The sequence below is a fragment of the Equus asinus genome, chromosome 17 (genome assembly GCF_041296235.1).
Source record: "Equus asinus isolate D_3611 breed Donkey chromosome 17, EquAss-T2T_v2, whole genome shotgun sequence".
In the NCBI taxonomy this organism is placed as follows: domain Eukaryota; kingdom Metazoa; phylum Chordata; class Mammalia; order Perissodactyla; family Equidae; genus Equus; species Equus asinus.
This window is the reverse complement of record NC_091806.1, coordinates 13,511,919-13,529,953: the sequence shown is the minus strand read 5'-3', so window position 1 is coordinate 13,529,953 and position 18,035 is coordinate 13,511,919. Positions and strand designations below refer to the sequence as shown.

The 18,035-nt window shown below is 42.0% G+C and overlaps 1 pseudogene; it reads right to left on the bottom strand.

The window, feature by feature from the left end:
- Positions 1–1,882: 1,882 nt before the first annotated feature.
- Positions 1,883–2,768, bottom strand: LOC106823616 (olfactory receptor 4B1-like; annotated as a pseudogene).
- Positions 2,769–18,035: the final 15,267 nt, after the last annotated feature.

The window sequence follows — 18,035 nt, the reverse complement described above, 5'->3', positions numbered from 1 at the left end:
TGCATGATGTTTAGATCTGCAAAGAAGAAGGTTAGTGGATAGTATTGCCTTTGAGAGCTTACAGTCTAGTGAGACTGGTGCACATACAAAATAACACAATCAAAGTGATAAGAGCAATGAATAAAGTATGTAAAAATAACCATGGATAGGAGACAAAATTCAACCTAAGGAGAAGAGAGGTTAGAGAAGGCCTCACAAGAAAGATGACTTTAACCTAGGTCATAAAGGATACATTAAAACTTTTCCAGGAAGAAGTGGAATTTTCCTATGGATCAGTGATGGCCACCCATGGCCATGACTAGTGGGGACACCGGGGAAGTGGGAAGATTTCCTGGTGCCTTAAAAGCCACTATTCACCTACATGCTCAACCAGCACCTAACTAGAAAGGGAAAAGACCCAAAGACTTATAGCACACCTGTGATGCTCCATCCCTCTGTAAGGAAGCTGCCTGCATTATTTCATCTGATCTTCAAGGAGAGGTGGAAGGTCAGAGTACAGAGTAATTCTCTGTAATTCCAAAGCCAATAAGCACCAATTTTTCAATATTCTCTAAACTTTTGACATTGATATGGGCAGTGAGTTGAGGTGGAGATTCTGAGAGGTGAAACAACATTGTAGACACAGACTGTCTCATCTCATTTCAACAAGAAACACTAATAGGCATGAAAAGATATGGACTTGATAAGGTCACTTAGAATAAAGGACAGAAGTCTGGAGTAGAAAGATGCATGGACAGTATTTTCCTCTCCTTCATTCTTCAAAATGAAGCCCAATAAGCATTTTCTACATTATTTATTTTTTACATTTGATTTAGTTGAAAGTTATTTCCCTTTTTTAAATGCTTGCTTGATCTACCCCTATTGATAGCTAGAATCTATGCCATTTTGACATTTGCTGTTGTTCATGGAAGTTGAACATTGCGAGAAGACTCATGGAGATTTAAGGACTATCTTTTGTGCCAACATGTCACAAGAACTGAAATTGCTCTAGAGATTTTTACTGTGCTTGTGATAAAATAGTCTATGGTACAAGATGCCAAGAACCAACCAGAAGAATAGAAAAATTCATCGACAAACTTTTCAAAGAAACACTCGTCCAAATTGGAAGAGATCAGATTGGTACCCTCCTCCCCGAATGTTCCCTAATAAATCCCATGTGTGGTTTTCTTTCTTAATGAAAACTAGGTTGCTACCATGAGGGAGGTTGAACAAATGGAGGAAAAAGGGGCCTGGCCCATGGCCGAATGGTTAAGTACATGCATGCCACTTCTGCGGGCCAGGGTTCACCAGTTTGGATCCTCGGTATGGACCTACACACAACTCATCAAGCCATAGTTTGGTGGCACCCCAAGTAAAAGAACTAGCATTACCTACAACTAGGATATACAACTACGTACTGGGGCTTTGGGGAGAAAAAAAAAAAATCAGAGGAACATTGGCAACGGACATTAGCTCAGAGCCAATCTCAACAAAAAAGAAAGTGAAAAACCAGTCCAAAGAAAAAAATAATGGGAGGAACGAGAATGAGAAAGGAATGAAAGAAGGAAGGAGGAAAGGATGGATGGTGGTCATAGGAAGAAATGAATAACCCACAAAACATTTGTCAAGATGTTCTCCTTTGCATTTGTGCTTAGTTTGAGTCTTCAAACTCAAACTAATACAATGATATTGTTGGATATCATGGAGCCAATCTGCCCTCTGTCCTTGGAACATTACATAAACATAACACCAAATTATCTGGGAGCCTTTGTTACTGAGGAGAACCAGAGCAGTAACATTAAGTCCTTATATTTTTTTCTGCCATGCATGAATATCCCACTAAAATCAAAATCCATTTCAAAAATAGAGAATAATCGGACATATTTTAATCACTTTCCCATTTTCACTTTATTCCTAAATTCTCCTTTTTTCCCCACAACCTCCTCATGACAATTCTCATCTAAGTATTTTTGAGTGTGTAGATTATAGGATTCAACATGGGGGTGATGACTGTACAGAACACAGCCATAATTTGTCCTCATTGAAGGTAGAGGAGGGTCACATGTAGAGAAAGATGGTAGGTCCAAAGAACAAGATGAACACCATTATGTGAGAGACACAGGTGGAGAGGGATTTGTGCTTTCCCTCTGCAGAAGGGTTCTCAGGTTGACCAGTATGATAACATGGGAGGTCACCAAGATAAGAAAGGAGCAGACAGCAATTAAACCACTGTTGGTCAACACAATGACCCCCTCCACAAAGGTGTCAGTGCAGGCAAGCTTGAATAATGGCTGGAGATCACAGAAATAGTGGTCAATCACATTGGGACCACAGGAAGACAAGTTGATGGTAATGAGAACCTGAATTTTGGAGAGAATGGGCCACAAGCAGATAATACAGTTGGCAGGTCACAATGTTCATATAATGAAGAGGTGTGCAGATGGCCACATAATGGTCATAGGCCATCCCCACAAGCAAGGGGATCTTAGTGATGCCAAAGACGTGGAAGAAGAATATCTGAGCCAGACATCCATCCAGGGAGACTGGATCTCAGCAAGTAAGTCTGTGATTAATTTAAGGAAAACAGTAGAGGTTTAACTGATCTCAGCCAGGGACAGGTGGCTCAGGAAGAAGTACATGGGGGAATGCAGACTGTTACTGATGCTGACCATCAGAATGATGAGGCCATTGCCCACCACTGTGGCCAAGTACACAAGAATGAACACCTCGAAGCACACTCTCTGCACCTCTGGATCCTGGAAAATGCCAGTGAAAATTAACTCAGTCATGTTTATTTATACTGGACATGGATCACATTTGAAGAAGATGGATCTCAGAGAAGATCCCTGTGACAAAACAGACCAATCATAACACGAATCTTTCATGTTTATTTAGCATTTGCCTGTTGATGGAACCCTTTCACACGCAACATCTGACTGGTTTATCTACTCATTTGTTTGTTTCTTAATATAGCAAATGTTTATCCATTCACTGCTCAATAGCCCACTCTATATGGCACTATTCAATCTACCTCAAAAAAATCTGTGATGCTCATACCCCACGTGAGAAAACTGAGGTTCAGAAAGAATGTGAACTATCCAAGCCCCCCAATCAGAAGTCAATCCAGAACAAGATCCAGATCATTTTGTGCCAACAAGTATGTTGTTTCAAGTATACAATGCAGAAAAAGATAATCAACATTTTCAGCATTAATAACCATCAACATTAATTACTAACAATTCTCCCATTCTCAATGTGTTCTCAAGATGCCTTTGGGTTAGAAATTCTCATGTGAACTTCTGCTCATGAATCTCTTGTTTCCTACATTTATTCCCCAAAAATGCCAATCTCATTCATATTTCTCCCTTTCTAAAGAGTGTTCTCAATATTTTCCTTTCTTGAACTAGATAAGTTTCTGAATTATTTCAGGCCTTATGGATTCACCCAATTCCACAGCGTCATGAATTTTTACAAATATTTTGAGAACATTTTGACAACTGGAACCAAAGTGGATATCTGGAAGTTGTTGAAATATATCTCACTATCAAACAATAATTCGAACAGAATATATGGGGAGTCACCAGTCTGCTTATTTCTCTCCTCCAACTAGTTCCCCAACCATTGGAAAACATTTTTGCTAGCAGCAGGTGAGGATTTATTTTAGTTCAACTCTTTGACCAAATGTTTTATTAAGAATCTATTATATGCAGCGTGTTCAGGATATATGAAGGAAGAAAGAAAGATGACTTTCTCTCCCAGGAAGCTTGCAATTCAGGCAATTAAACTTCACATGTATAAAATGAGGCAGGGAAAATTCTCAAGATTTTCTCTGCCTTTACACTTACTTTGAAGTATCTCTTATTCTTCTTATTTTTCCTTCTTCCACTTGTGCTTCATACCAAAATAGATGAAATACCTCACTCCGAAAGTTTTTCTCATCATGAGAATTTTAAGACATACACCAGCTGAAAACATGCTGAGAGAATCCTCAGTAAGACAGTTGGCTAAAACTGGAGAGGAAATGGGGGACCGCATGGCATAAAAGGGAACCCAGGAAGAACAACTAAACAAGAAAGAGGAAGCAAGATGGGGCTCCCTTACTAGTACAAATGAATGGAAACAAGGGAGGCATTAAAAACAACCCAAAGAGGGGCTGGCCCCGTGGCGGAGTGGTTAAGTTCCTGTGCTCCGCTGCAGGCGGCCCAGTGTTTCATTGGTTTGAATCCGGGGCGTGGACATGGCACTGCTCATCAAACTATGCTGAGGCAGCGTCCCACATGCCACAACCAGAAGGACCCACAATGAACAATATACAACTATGTACCAGGGGGCTTTGGGGAGAAAAAGGAAAAAAATAAAATCTTAAAGAAAAAAAAAAACCAAAGAGACTGTACAATAATGTGGCAGCCTGAAGGAAACTAAAGCGTGTGGTTACCTTATGTTCACCATTTTCATTGTCATCCCAACAAATACAACAGCAGATACGGCTGCTGTTTGTTCAGTATCTACTGTGTGGCAGACTGTGGTAAGCATTTTACAGTCATCCCACATTTAATTCTTCCTGTACCACTTTGAGGTAGCTAATTGATAGATAAGGAAATGTGACTCAGAGAGGTTAAGTAACTTGCCCAAATAAATACAGCTTGTGAGTGATTAAGCCAAGGCTGAAACTTAGGCCTATCTAGAAAGAGAAGGAGAGCCACCATGTCTCAGCCAGAGAAGAAAAGGGTGAGTCACTCCCATGCCTGATAGAAATGATATCAAGGCCCGTGGATGATACAAAACTTATCCAAATCCATTGATTATGCCTTCCCTGTGAATAGCAGGAACACTCTAGGAAACACCAAGTTATTGGGAATGATTTGATGCCACCATCTCTGGAACATGAGAGACCAGGAAGCTATGAGGGATACTGAGCAGAGTGTGAGACCTGGGGATCTGGGTTTCCTCTCTACAGCACGGCAGGGATTTGGACAGGGATGAACGCTCCAGGTGGTGAGACAGTTATAGAATCCATCATTAACTCCTGGCAGGGGTGACTGGCAGAACTCCTCTTCACACCTGGGTCTTATGGCAGCACCACCATTCTCCCCAGCCCTCAGGCTTGAAACCTTGGAATTACCTCCAACTCATGCTTCTTCTGCATTTCCTACATTTACACAATCCTCACACCCCATTTATTTTACCAGTTCCTTCCTCTTTCTTCCTGTAGGCTCCATCTTCAGGCAGATGTAAGCTCATGTGAAGATCACTGTAGTTTTATGGGCTCCATCTGTCTTCAGATGTCTCCAGTTTTCACCCCCCACACTTTATTCTGCATACAGAAGTTAGAAATTCCTCGTGAGTCTCCTTCCACTTGGATCACTAAGAAACCGCTATCTTCCTATTGCCTGGAAATCAGGCCTAAATTCCTCCACCTGACTTTTAGAAACTTCTAAAGTACTTCCCTATATTCCTTCAAGCCAATGTTACGTTACTGACCACTAAACAACACACGTCATTGTTCTATTCAGCCAGTCTCCTCACCTTCTCATGAACACAAGTTGATATTCACCATAAGTTAAAATATAATAAAGGGTGTGAAAGTAAATCAGATAATGAACCAAAGGAAATGAAATGGATTTAAAAGAAGTAAAAAGGGTCAGAGACAAAAGAATAAAAATGGAAGTTAGACAAAGGATGCCCAACATATATATATATATATATATATATATATATATATATAATTGATGTCTCTGAGAAAATAAAATCAAAACAATGGAATAGAAACAAATTAAAACTATTAGCTAAAAAATATTCCATAAAATTTTAAATTACCTATATCTACACATTGTAAAGATCCACCGGATACCAGGGAAAATTGACCTAGAACAATCAACACCAAGACATATTCCAGTAAAACTATTAGACAAAAAGATAAAGAAAGATAGTCTCAGGAACTGTGGGCAAAGTGATTAAATAACATACAAAAGCAAGAAAATTCCAATGGCATTCAAGTTCCCCAACGATCATAAAATGCAAGGCATCTGTGTACCAGCATTTTCAAGAAAATTAAGAAAGTATAAAGAAGAATCATATACCCAGCAAAGCAGTTCTTCAATAAACAAGACTATAAAACAAAAATAGTTTTGACCATGCAATAGCTCAGTAAACACTGTCCATGGGCACCATTTCTGAGGAATCTACTACAGGATGAGCTTGATCCAACCAAAAGATGATGGGAAAACTTCAATTAAAGGATTGTAAGTTCTATCAGTTTTTTTCATGTATTTTCAAGACTTTGTTGTTATGTGCATATACTTTTAGGATTATTATGTCTTCTTGGTGAATTGATCCATCTATTATTGTGCAATGTAACTTTTTATATCTAGTAATATTACTTGTACTAAAGTTTACTTTGTCTGATATCAATACAGTTTCTCTAGTTTACATTGATTACCATTTTTATTTTATATTTTTTTCATAATTTTATCCTTAACTTATGTACGTCTTCATATTGTAAGCATTTCTTATAGGCAAGATAAATTTTGGTTTGCTATTTTATAAAATTTTATTTTTTTAAATTGGTGTGTTTAGACCAGTTAAATTTAGTATAATCATTGGTTGGTTTTATTTAATTCAAACATCTTATGAATTGTTTTCTATTTTCCATTTGGTTTTTGTTCTTTTTTTTTCTCATTTTCTGCATAATTTTGGATGAGTTCTGCCTTTTTTATGATTTCATTTTACCTTACTCTTTGTTTATTATGTACACTTCTTTTTAAATTATTTTTTGGTTGTTCTCTGATATACAATATACATCTTTAATTAATCATAGTTTACCTTTAAATATTTTTATACAAATTTACATATAATCAAGGAACCATACTTTCAATTCCTCCCTCCTAGTTTTTGTGTTGTTTTCATGTAACTTACTTTTACATTTTCTATAAACCCACAATACATGCTGCTAATTTGCTTTAGAAAATCACTTATCTTTAAGAGTAATTAAAATAAGAAAACAAGAGTCCTTCATATTAACTCTTTTTCAACCATTCTGGAGTTCTTCCTTTTTTTGTATACATCCAAGTTTCTATCAGGTATCATATTCATACTGCCTGAAAAATGTTAATATTTCTTGTGATGAACACCTGTTGCTATGAATTCCCTCAGTTTTTGAATGTCAAATATATCTTTACTTTTGAAAAGTATATTCCCTGGTATCTGTAGTTTGAATATATTTCATTATTTTCTTAGCCATTTGCCCTTCAAATATTTCTTTTTTCTCCATTCTCTCTCTTTTCTAATTTGGGATTCCAATTATACCAATATTGGGCTTTTGATATTGCCTCAGAGCTCCTGGATACTCTGTTCTGCAGTTTTTTCTGCTCTTTTATCTGTTTATGTTTCAATTTGGTAATTTATATTAATGTGTCTTTAAAGTTATCCTTTGCTGTGTCAAGTCTACTGTCAAGCCTTCCTAAAGCATTTATCATCTGTTATCATCTTTGTTATGACAGGCAAATTTTGACTTACATTTCTAATGAGTCTTACATGGAAGATTTTACCACCCCTCCTACAGGCACAGAAGACCTTATATTGTATTGGCATAGGATTCTGGGTCCAGGCATTTCTCTCACTCTTCCTCAAGGATATATTTTCTCTTTTACTCTTCATCTTGCCTCAGTGGATCTTCATGTGTACACGGGGGCAATAGGCTTCTTCCTTAGAGGCCTTAGGCTTTTGTGCTATAAGAGAGAAGGGCCTGAGTCAGTCTATGTGCTTTTCCCATAATGTCAGCTGCTCTCCTCATCCAGACTTGTATCACCAATATAGATTTTCTCCAGTCTCTTCCCTGTCCCCGGTATTTCTCCTAAGAACCTAGAGGATGTCCCCATAGTGAAGATCCTACAAGTGAGCACGAACTCCCCTTGTGTCTGTGGCTTTCAGAAATTCTATACTCTCATGCTAGCCCACATTTGACTTATAATAGATTTATTTTTAAAATTTAGCTGTATTTTTCTTACCAATTTATGTGGCTGTCCGCATTTCTTCCTTCAGTATGCTCCCAGTGAGCCAGTGCTTGTGTCCCACCTGTGCTTGGCCAGGTCTGTGTTTCTTTATATTTCAGGATACTTGGTTGCTATGCGGCCTCAACTCTTATAAGTTTTTTAAATGTTATGAATTTGTAATTTATCTAGACTCTTTCCAGTTTTCTATATCCTAGGCAAAAATAGAAAATCTAGAAATAAATATTCAATTATTGTACACACCAACAATGCAAGTTGGAAAATATTTAGAAAGCATTTAGAGAAATTAAGGGAGACCTAAATAAAATAAGGGACATACCATTTAAGTAAGATTCTACCATTTAAGATAATTAAAATGCTGAGTATTCCCAACTTGATCAATAGATTAATTACATTCTCAAATAAAATTCCAGAAGGTATTTTTGTGGAAATTTACAAGTATATTCTGTCATGTACCTTAAAATGCAAAAGGCCTAAAATAGCTAAACTAAATTTGAAAAAGATCAAACTTAGAGGACTTATATTATTGATAATCAGCATTATTACAAGATTATGGTTGTTAAGATAGATATTGATGTAAAGATAGACAAACAGTCCAATAGTGTAGTTTAAAAAGTCCAGAGGAAGACAATACTTATATAGACACTCAGTTTATTACAATGGTACACATAAGGGCTATGGACATATTGTGCTCTCAGGTCCCTCACCAGCTATGCTCCAGAGATTGCAGTCTTCTGTTCTTCAAAAGGGCCACACTCATTCCTGCCTCAGGGTGTTGGGACACTCTGCCCCTTCTCCCACTTCCTCTGGGGCTGCCTTTTCATTCTAGCTGCAATGTGTTAGCAGATATATGTTTGATTCCTTTTGAATTTCTTGTCTCTCCAATAGGCCCTTAAATTCCACAAGGGCAATGATCATGCCTGTTTTGTTCATAAATGTACATACCCAGAGCCCACTGCCAGCCTATCACAGGTGATCAACGAAAATTTAAGTTGACAAATGAATAGCAACCACTTACTGTGTGTTTCATAGTTCCCAAGCAATATACTGCCTGTCTCAGCATGTTACAGCATCAAAATTGTAACCAAACTCATATGTGCACAAAATTTACCTGTCATCTTTTTTCTTACTGAACTTACCCTCAAGCCCACTTTGCTGCTGAGTGGTAGGGTCCAGGACATAAGGGTGGACCCCTGGACACTTACCAATTGAAGATGTGATGGCCAGATGACACTGGGGCTCAAAACACCCATGGGAAGACGTCCTACTGGGGACCTACGCCTCTAAACTTCCTCAGCTTTGTGGAAATTAATTTTAAAACTTAATTAAATTGGAGTTGAGAAGGCCTGTAGGGGGAGCTCTCACATCGTAGCACATGTGATCAATCAACACCAAACAAGAAGAGATGGAACCTTGCATTTATACAGGAGGTAAAACTAATTTACTATTGAAGGAAGACTTCTCTAGCCACCCGGACACAGCCCAGCTAATGAGAAGTTATTGCCACCTTGAACTGTGACTTTCTGCCAATGGACTTTCATTTAGAACAGCTCTGCCTCCTACTTTTTCCTCTATAAAAGCAGTTCCCCTCCTTTGTTTTCCAGATTCGCCTATGGTTTACCATAGCGCACACATCCCAAATTGAAATCCTTTTGGCTGTTCTTGAATAATCTCACTTTGAGGATCAAATAACAGGTGAATTTGCTTTTTAAGTTAATAGCTTTAACAAGAAGACGTCAACCCAGGCCCACATCTGCTCAGGCACACAGGGCTGTGTATTCAACAAGTCACAGATACTGCACTCTCAACACTCTGGACAACCTTCAGCTCATTGCCACGTAAGGCTTATCAAAAGTAGAAAGGTTCTGTGATTTCCACTCAGTCACTCTGGGTAGGGGGAGAACTAAAGCTCAGGTCTCCAAACTTTTGAACCCACATCATTCTCTGTACCACTGTATATCCAGAAGCATCTTTTTAAAAACAAAATACTTTCTATCCTCAGTCAGGGGAGTATTTATATCTGAAATAATTAAACCATGATATGCTCCAGATCTGTGCTTTTTGCCTGAACAGAAGAGTATATACAACAATGGACCTCGGGCAGACCTGGATGTGCTTAGGGATGCCATACCTGGAAAACTGACCTTATTTCACCCAGTAATTCCCAGTAAACAACTCAGGAATGTGCTGAAATTGTAATTATTTTGTGCTTGGCAAGCAGGCCAGCATTTAGCTGTAGTCTCCAGATGCTGGGAGAGGTGAGGAGGATGGAAGAAAGAGAGAGAGCAAACAAGAGTGGGGGGGAAGGCGGAGAGAGAGAGAGGGAGAGAAGGTCAAGGCCAGCTCCCAGAAAGCCCTGATAGGACCCTGACTGGTCTGTCCACCGTCAACGACCAGTGAGAACCCGGCATGACCTAAAGGCAGGGAAACATGCATCCCACTGAAAGTGCTGCAGTGTGCCCTGTTCTGTGCGGTCACATATCCTTTACTCTCACTCTTCAGTCAAGTGTCCGATGGTGTCCTTCCCTCCATCCGATATGACCACCATGCAGTTTCCAGCCAAAGAAAATTTTTGTTGTTAGTGCTTTCGAGTCGATTCTGACTCCTAGTGACCCTGTGTACAGCAGAACAGAGTCCTGACTGATCTTTCTGCACCATCCTCTAACTTCCCAACGCTGTATCAGACAATGCTCCACTGATATTCATAGGGTTTTCCTAGGCAATTCTTGGGTGGCCAAGTACTTCTTCCTAGTATGTCTCAGTCTGGAAGCTCTGCTGAAATCTGTCCACCATAGGTGACCCTGCTGGTATTTGAAATACTGGTAGCATAGCTTTCAGCATCACAGCAACACACAGCTGCAAGAGTATGACAACGGACAGATAGGACTTGTGTTTCCATGACCAGGAAATGAACCCAGGCCACAGTGGTGAGAGCACTTAATCTTAACCATTAGACCAGCAGGGCTGGCTTCCAAAGAAAACAGTGAAGGTAAAATTGTATGTGTGTATATATGTATCTGTGTTTATATATATATATATGTGTATGTCTACACACACAACACATGCACACAGGCCTAGTATAGTGTTTTGAAAGTGAGACAGTTTCAGTCAACCACACATATAATCCTAGAGCTCTTGCCCTTCAGGGTCATCATCCTCACCTCACCTCACCCTCCCCACCCGCTCATAGTCCCATCACCCTGAAGCACTCACCATTCTCCAGGCAAAGCGTACACTTTCACACCCCAAACCTTATCCCCTTTTATCCTCCTGCTAAAATTCTGCTTAAGACTCAGCTCAGATACCACCCCTCTTCATTCTTCTGGGAACCCTGTTATCTGTTCCTTTAAACCTCCTCTGGTATTTTGAGGGGTTCATTTTACATTTGCATCACATGTGCCCCTGACCCCTCCCTCTGGATTGTCCACTTCTTACAGGTAGGACTTCCACTGCATCCATCTTAGTCTCCCTGATGGGGCTGAGAAGTGTGCACTGCTGATGTACAAACAGTCTGTTTCATTTTCCCCCAAAGCAGGGGTTTTATGGAGAGTGTGTTACAGAGATCTTCTTCCTTGACACAGTGTAACCACACTGTCCGTCAAGTGAAAATGACAAGTTTGGGCATCAGGGTGTGAAATGCTATATTTCTCCATATTTTCACCATCTAACATGCTAACAATTTTTTTTTAAAGATTTTATTTTTTCCTTTTTCTCCCCAAAGCCCCCCGGTACATAGTTGTATATTCTTCACTGTGGGTCCTTCTAGTTGTGGCATGTGGGACGCTGCCTCAGCGTGGTTTGACGAGCAGTGCCATGTCCGTGCCCAGGATTCGAACCAACGAAACACTTGGCCGCCTGCAGCGGAGCACGCAAACTTAACCACTCAGCCGCGGGGCCAGCCCCTAACATACTAAAAATTTTATATACATATGTTGTTTGTCTGGCTGCCCTTATCAGAAGATGAGCTCCATGCAGGCAGAGATTTTTGTCTTTTTTGTTCACCTTTGAATCTTCAGCCACTGAGGTATAGTGCCTGGTGCACAGCAGGCACTGAGGTGTAGTGGCTGGTGCGTAGTAGGCCCTGTGGTACAGTGGCTAGTGCTTAGTAGGCCCTGAAGTACAATGGCTGGTGCATAGTAGACACTCAATATATCACTGTTGAATGGACTAATTAATTTGCCTCGGGCAAGAGAAACAAGAGAGATCTCAAAACAAAATCATCTTAGTCTGCTTAGGGTTTGCATCAAGATGTAATGGGATTTCCCAAATCTGTTAACAAAAAGCTTGTAAAAATCCAAGGGACTTGCCTAAGGCATGCATGTCACCACCAAGTGGGTGTCTATGCATCTGCAGACCCATGTATCCGACCCTCTGAGAGCACACACAGCCCCATGTTAGATGCACAGCACTTATTCCAAGTCTCCTTTTCACTGTGTCACCCTGGATGCATGTTTGGGGCTGACTTATGTCCCCCCAAAATTCATGTTATAGTCCTAACCGCTAGTACCTCAGAATGTGACTATAGTTGGAGACAGGGTCTTTCAAGAGATAAATAAGATAAAATTAGGTCATTAGGGTGGGCTGTAATCCCATGAGTGGTGTCCTTATAAGAAGAGATTAGGTCACTGACACTCTGAGGGAAGACCATGTGATGACAGAGGGAAGATGGCCATCTACAAGCCAAGGAGAGGCCTCAGAGGAAACCAACCCTCTGACACCTTGATCTTGGGCTTCCAGCCTCCAGAACTGTGAGAAAATAAATGTCTATCGGTTAAGCCCCCCAGTCTGTGTTATGTTTTGTTATGGCAGCCCTAGTAAACTAATCCAATATGGAAAATACCCCCAAAGAATGTGTTTTTGTTAAGGAGGCCACAGTTGAATGCAGACCTCAACTTCTTGGTCGATGAAATGGTGTGGCCATAAAGTAAGAAGGGAAAAAAAAGAAACAAACAAAGGTACGATGCATTGATATTTTTTATATTTGGGATTTCTAAGTCTTTTTAAAAAATTCTTTCAGGCCATTTTTTCCTTAAAAAGCGAACAAAAAAAAGCAACCGACAGCAATTTTCTGTAAAAGTATAACAAACATTAGAAAGATGTGTTATCCCAAAAAAGCTACAAAAAAATTACAGTATTAGAGTCCACATCAACACATCCCATCCATATGTGCCCCCAGGGGGAACAGCTACAGTATGTGGAACACTCGGCTGCTACACAATCTGACTACTTGGAACTTGGACTTTTGAGGCAAATCAACATCAGTTACCAAGACATCTTAGCTCAATAAGCACAATCAAGCATTTCAAAAGAAAACCATCCCAGATGAAAAGCGAACGTGAGTCAGCTGCATAGCTGGCCCCCATGCTCCAGGAGAGTCTGACTTGATGGAGCCCAAATCCATTGGAGTCAATGATGTCACAGTCTAGCTGGAGGTCACTACATGGCCACAGTGAACAGACCCCAAATGTCATTTCCTACTGGTGCCAATCGTCACTGGATTTGACTTTGGAGGCAAAAGGTCCTTGCTCTTAGGAGAAGATAGCAATGGTCCAAATCCCTCAAACTAACTAACCACCAATCTTTAGTCCTTTCAAGTAATCCCCCGACTATTTTCCTGTATGCAACTGTCAAATATTAAGCAATGGCGATCACACCATACCCTCAATTCCACTGGACTCCTCACATTCTGCTTCATTGTTCCTGGAGGGTTTGGAATAGGAACTCAAAAACACTTCTCTTTTCTATGACCAACCCCCAGCCCATGTGTCCTTTATATTTACACATCAATCTTCCCTTTTCAATCACTGTGCTATAGATACCCTCACCACCCCCACTGGCCCCAGCCCCAGCCATCTTCAGGATGCACATCAGTATCATGACCTTCCTGCGACCTGCCTATTTGGAACCCAGACCTCTCCACCATAAGCTTTCCTCCCAGGAGTGGGAATGACATCTGAGAGTGGCTTTTGGGGCTACTGCCCATTTGCCAAGCCCATACCAGATGGAAGAAAGGGGGGTTTCTGTTTTTTTGAGTTTTTATCCAATACGTTTATAATTATTGTACTTTAATCTTTTAGAGTCAAGTCCTTCCCACTGACTTCTCCATGGCAGCCATGTGGCAGGGCAGGGTGGAACATCTATGGGGATTTGACACCTAGACACCCACCACAATGGTTTCCTGACAAATTGGAGTGGGGAGGGTTGTGGCCCACAGAACTGCTGCCTGAACAGGGCCTCCAAATGAAGTTTGGGAACTCTTCAACATCTGCATGCATTGAGGGGCAGACCAGTGTGAAGGTTTGGAAGCGATCTGCCCAAACCCAGCTTTGCTCAACACCCCAGGATGGCATGGCCTCCCTGATTCAGACCTACAGAGCCAAAGGCCCCTCTGAAGTTGAGTCAACAGGGCCTGACATGGTCTGGCAAACCCACTCCTTTAAGGGCCTGATACTACCAAAGAGAGCAAAGCCTTCAGCAAAAAGTGCAATTTCCATTTGGGAAGTAAGGTTATCCCAAAACAAGACATCACTTTCACCACCTCTCCTTTTAATCCTTTAAGTACCTCAAACGGAAAGGGAGACAAGACATATAGCACGAACCTTCTGAACCAACTCAAGGGCTTTGAGTACATTGTGGTTTTCACCCTTCATAACCCTAAAACACCCACTATCATGTCCAGTCAGTTATCAAAGTGCAGGCAAGCTGAGGAGCATGGCAGGAGAGGGGCTCCCACAGGTCAACGGTGACCAGGGCCCTCAGAGAAGACCCACTCACATTTTCAATAGGACACAGTGTCCTAAGTTTACAGCAGGATTTATTACTGTGGAAAACAGCCACAGGACTCCAGGAACTTCATAATTCCTTCATAAGACATTGTATACTTCATTGCCTATTGGAGGGAAACTCAAAACTGCTTCAAAATATAACCTAAGCCACAAGATAAAATAAAAGGAAACAAAATCTTTCATGTTAATGCCTTGAGAAGTTGATACATTATGAACCAATAACATAAATCCACATAAATTCTGAAATTCTTCATGAATACACATCTGAAGCCAAAAAACCCCAAAATAATCTACATTAAAAAAAATCAAAGTGAAGAAGAGCCAAGATGGCGCCATGAGTAGTCCTCTTTGTCTCTCGCCCTTCGAGTCTACAATTATTTGGACACTTATCGCTTGACAAAGGATATCCAGACAGCATCTCAGGACGTCTGAGACACCCACGCGACTATACATCGGAAGGCGGATGGACTTTCCTCCGGGAGGATGTGGAAATAGGTGAAAACTCTCCGACCCCGACGGGCAGCCTAGTACCCGCAAGCGGCTTTCTTCCAATGGACGCCCCCAGAGGATCCACACACATCTAGGGCAGGAGCGAGAACACAACAGAGGAGCGACGGTGGAAACAGGTGACCAGAACCCTACCTAAACCCCCTGCAATTACTCCTAAACGCAGAGGGAAACTTTGGAGTTGCACACCTGAGCCCGCGGGGAGAGTCTCTCCCTGCCATTGGCGGGGAGACCCAGCCTGGTGCTCGGGGCGCCCGGAGGGTCCCAGAGAGAGACACGGAGGGCACGGAGATCTCCCAGCTGCCGTTGCCCGCCCCATGGGACTAGGGATTGCCGGAGATCTCGGAGAGGACCGGGGCTGGGGGAACTTTCAAAGGCCGGTCCTGCGACCCGGAGGGGAAGCGCCGGACCTCCGCCGGGGCAGCAAACAAAACTCTCTGTCTGTCGTTAGCAGAGGGGCCACGCTGAGCATTCACGGCTCCGGGAGAGGCCCGGAGAGAATCCCAGAGGGCGGGGCGACCCCCAGCTGCCGTTGCCTGCCCCGTGGGGCTAGGGATTGCCAGAGATCTCGGAGAGGACCGGGGCGGGGGGAACTTTCAAAGGCCGGTCCTGCGACCCGGAGGGGAAGCGCCGGAGCTCCGCCAGGCAGCAGACAAAACTCTCTGTCTGCCATTAGCAGAGGGGCCACGCCCAGCATTCAGGGCTCCCGGCAGAGGCCCGGAGAGAATCCCAGAGGGCGGGGCGACCCCCAGCTGCCGTTGCCCACCCCGTGAGGCTAGGGATTGCCAGAGATCTCAGAGAGGACTGGGGCTGGAGAGAGTTCCAGAGACCCAGCTTAGTAGCCTAGGGGGAAACCCTACAGGCTCACAGCAGCCTTAGGGAAAGCCTCTGCACAGCACCAGTAGAAGGCACCCAGCCACCAGCCACAAGGCTGGAAGACCCCAGGGCAAAAGCAGCATAGCTAGGTGTACTAACCACAGACTGTAGAAGATGCCAATAGCTCTCCTGCGACCCATAGAGGACAAGTGAGATTTGGTGGGTGCCGACAGCAACGGAGCGATAAATATAAGCGATCCCACCCCTGGCCGCTGGAAAAGCCCATAACACCGTTGCAGACCCCAAGGAGAGAGCACATCTAGGTGGGCTCCAACAGTAGGCACCTGCAGCCTGAAGCCCCCCTGTGACGGCCCCCACGGCAGAGGAGGGAATCCAAAGGGCCACTGTGGCTACGAAGAGGGGCCCAGGCCCAGTTAGCAACTACGGACAGGGTTCTTGGTTGGTGAAATATAAACAGCTGCTCCTCCCACCGCAGCAGCTGAAACAAGTGAAAGGAGCAACTAAACTCTATCTCCATGTGGAGGCACAAATCAACAACATCAAGCAATAGGAAAAAGTACATTAAATCTCCAGAACAGAAAGAAAGCAACAAATACACAGAAAACAATCCCAAAGAAAATGAGATATATAACCTAAATGACGATGACTTCAAAACAGCCATCATTAAGATTCTCAATGAGTTAAGAGAGAATTCTGACCGACAACTCAACGAGTTCAGGAGCTATGTCACAAAAGAGTTTGATACGATAAAGAAGAACCAAACAGAAATATTGGAAATGAAGAACACAATAGAGGAGATTAAGAAAAATCTAGATGCTCTGAACAGTAGGGCCGATAATATGGAGGAAAGAATTAGCAATTTGGAAGATGGCAATATAGAATTGTTGCAGGCAGAGGAGGAGAGAGAAGCAAGACTTAAAAGAAATGAAGAAACTCTCCGAGAATTATCAGACACAATTAGGAGATGCAACGTAAGGATTATAGGTATACCAGAGGGAGAAGAGAAGGAGAAAGGGGCAGAAAACCTATTCAAAGAAATAATGGCTGAGAACTTCCCAAATCTGGTGAGGGAGATGGATCTTCAGGTGACAGAAGCCAATAGATCTCCAAACTTTATCAATGCAAGAAGACCAACTCCACGGCATATAGTAGTGAAGCTAGCAAAAGTCAACGACAAGGAGAAAATATTAAGGACAGCCAGGCAAAAGAAACTAACCTACAAAGGAACCCCCATCAGGCTATCAGCAGATTTCTCAGCAGAAACTTTACAGGCTAGAAGAGAGTGGAATGATATATTCAAAAATCTGAAGGACAAAAATCTACAGCCGAGAATTCTCTACCCAGCGAAAATATCCTTCAAATACGATGGAGAAATAAAAACTTTCCCAGATAAACAAAAATTAAGGGAGTTCATTGCCACAAAACCTCCTCTTCAGGAAATCCTCAGGAAAACCCTCATTCCTGAAAAATCCAAAAAAGGAAAGGGGCTACAAAACCAAGAGCAGAGGAGATAAGTAGAAGGACAACAACAGAGAGTAGCAGCTCTACATCAGAACAGATTAAACCATGGGACGAGAAACAAAGGAAACTGAAGAAAACCGGAAAACAAGACACAAAATGGGAGTGGTAGGCCCCCACGTCTCAATAATCACTCTAAATGTAAATGGATTGAACTCCCCAATCAAAAGACACAGAGTGGCAGGATGGATCAAAGAACAAGATCCAACAATATGCTGCCTCCAGGAAACACACCTCAGCCCCAAAGACAAACACAGACTCAGAGTGAAGGGATGGAGAACAATACTCCAAGCTAATAATGAACAAAAGAAAGCAGGTGTCGCTATACTAATATCAGACAAGGTAGATTTTAAAGCAAAACAGATAAAGAAAGATAAAGAGGGACAGTATATAATGATAA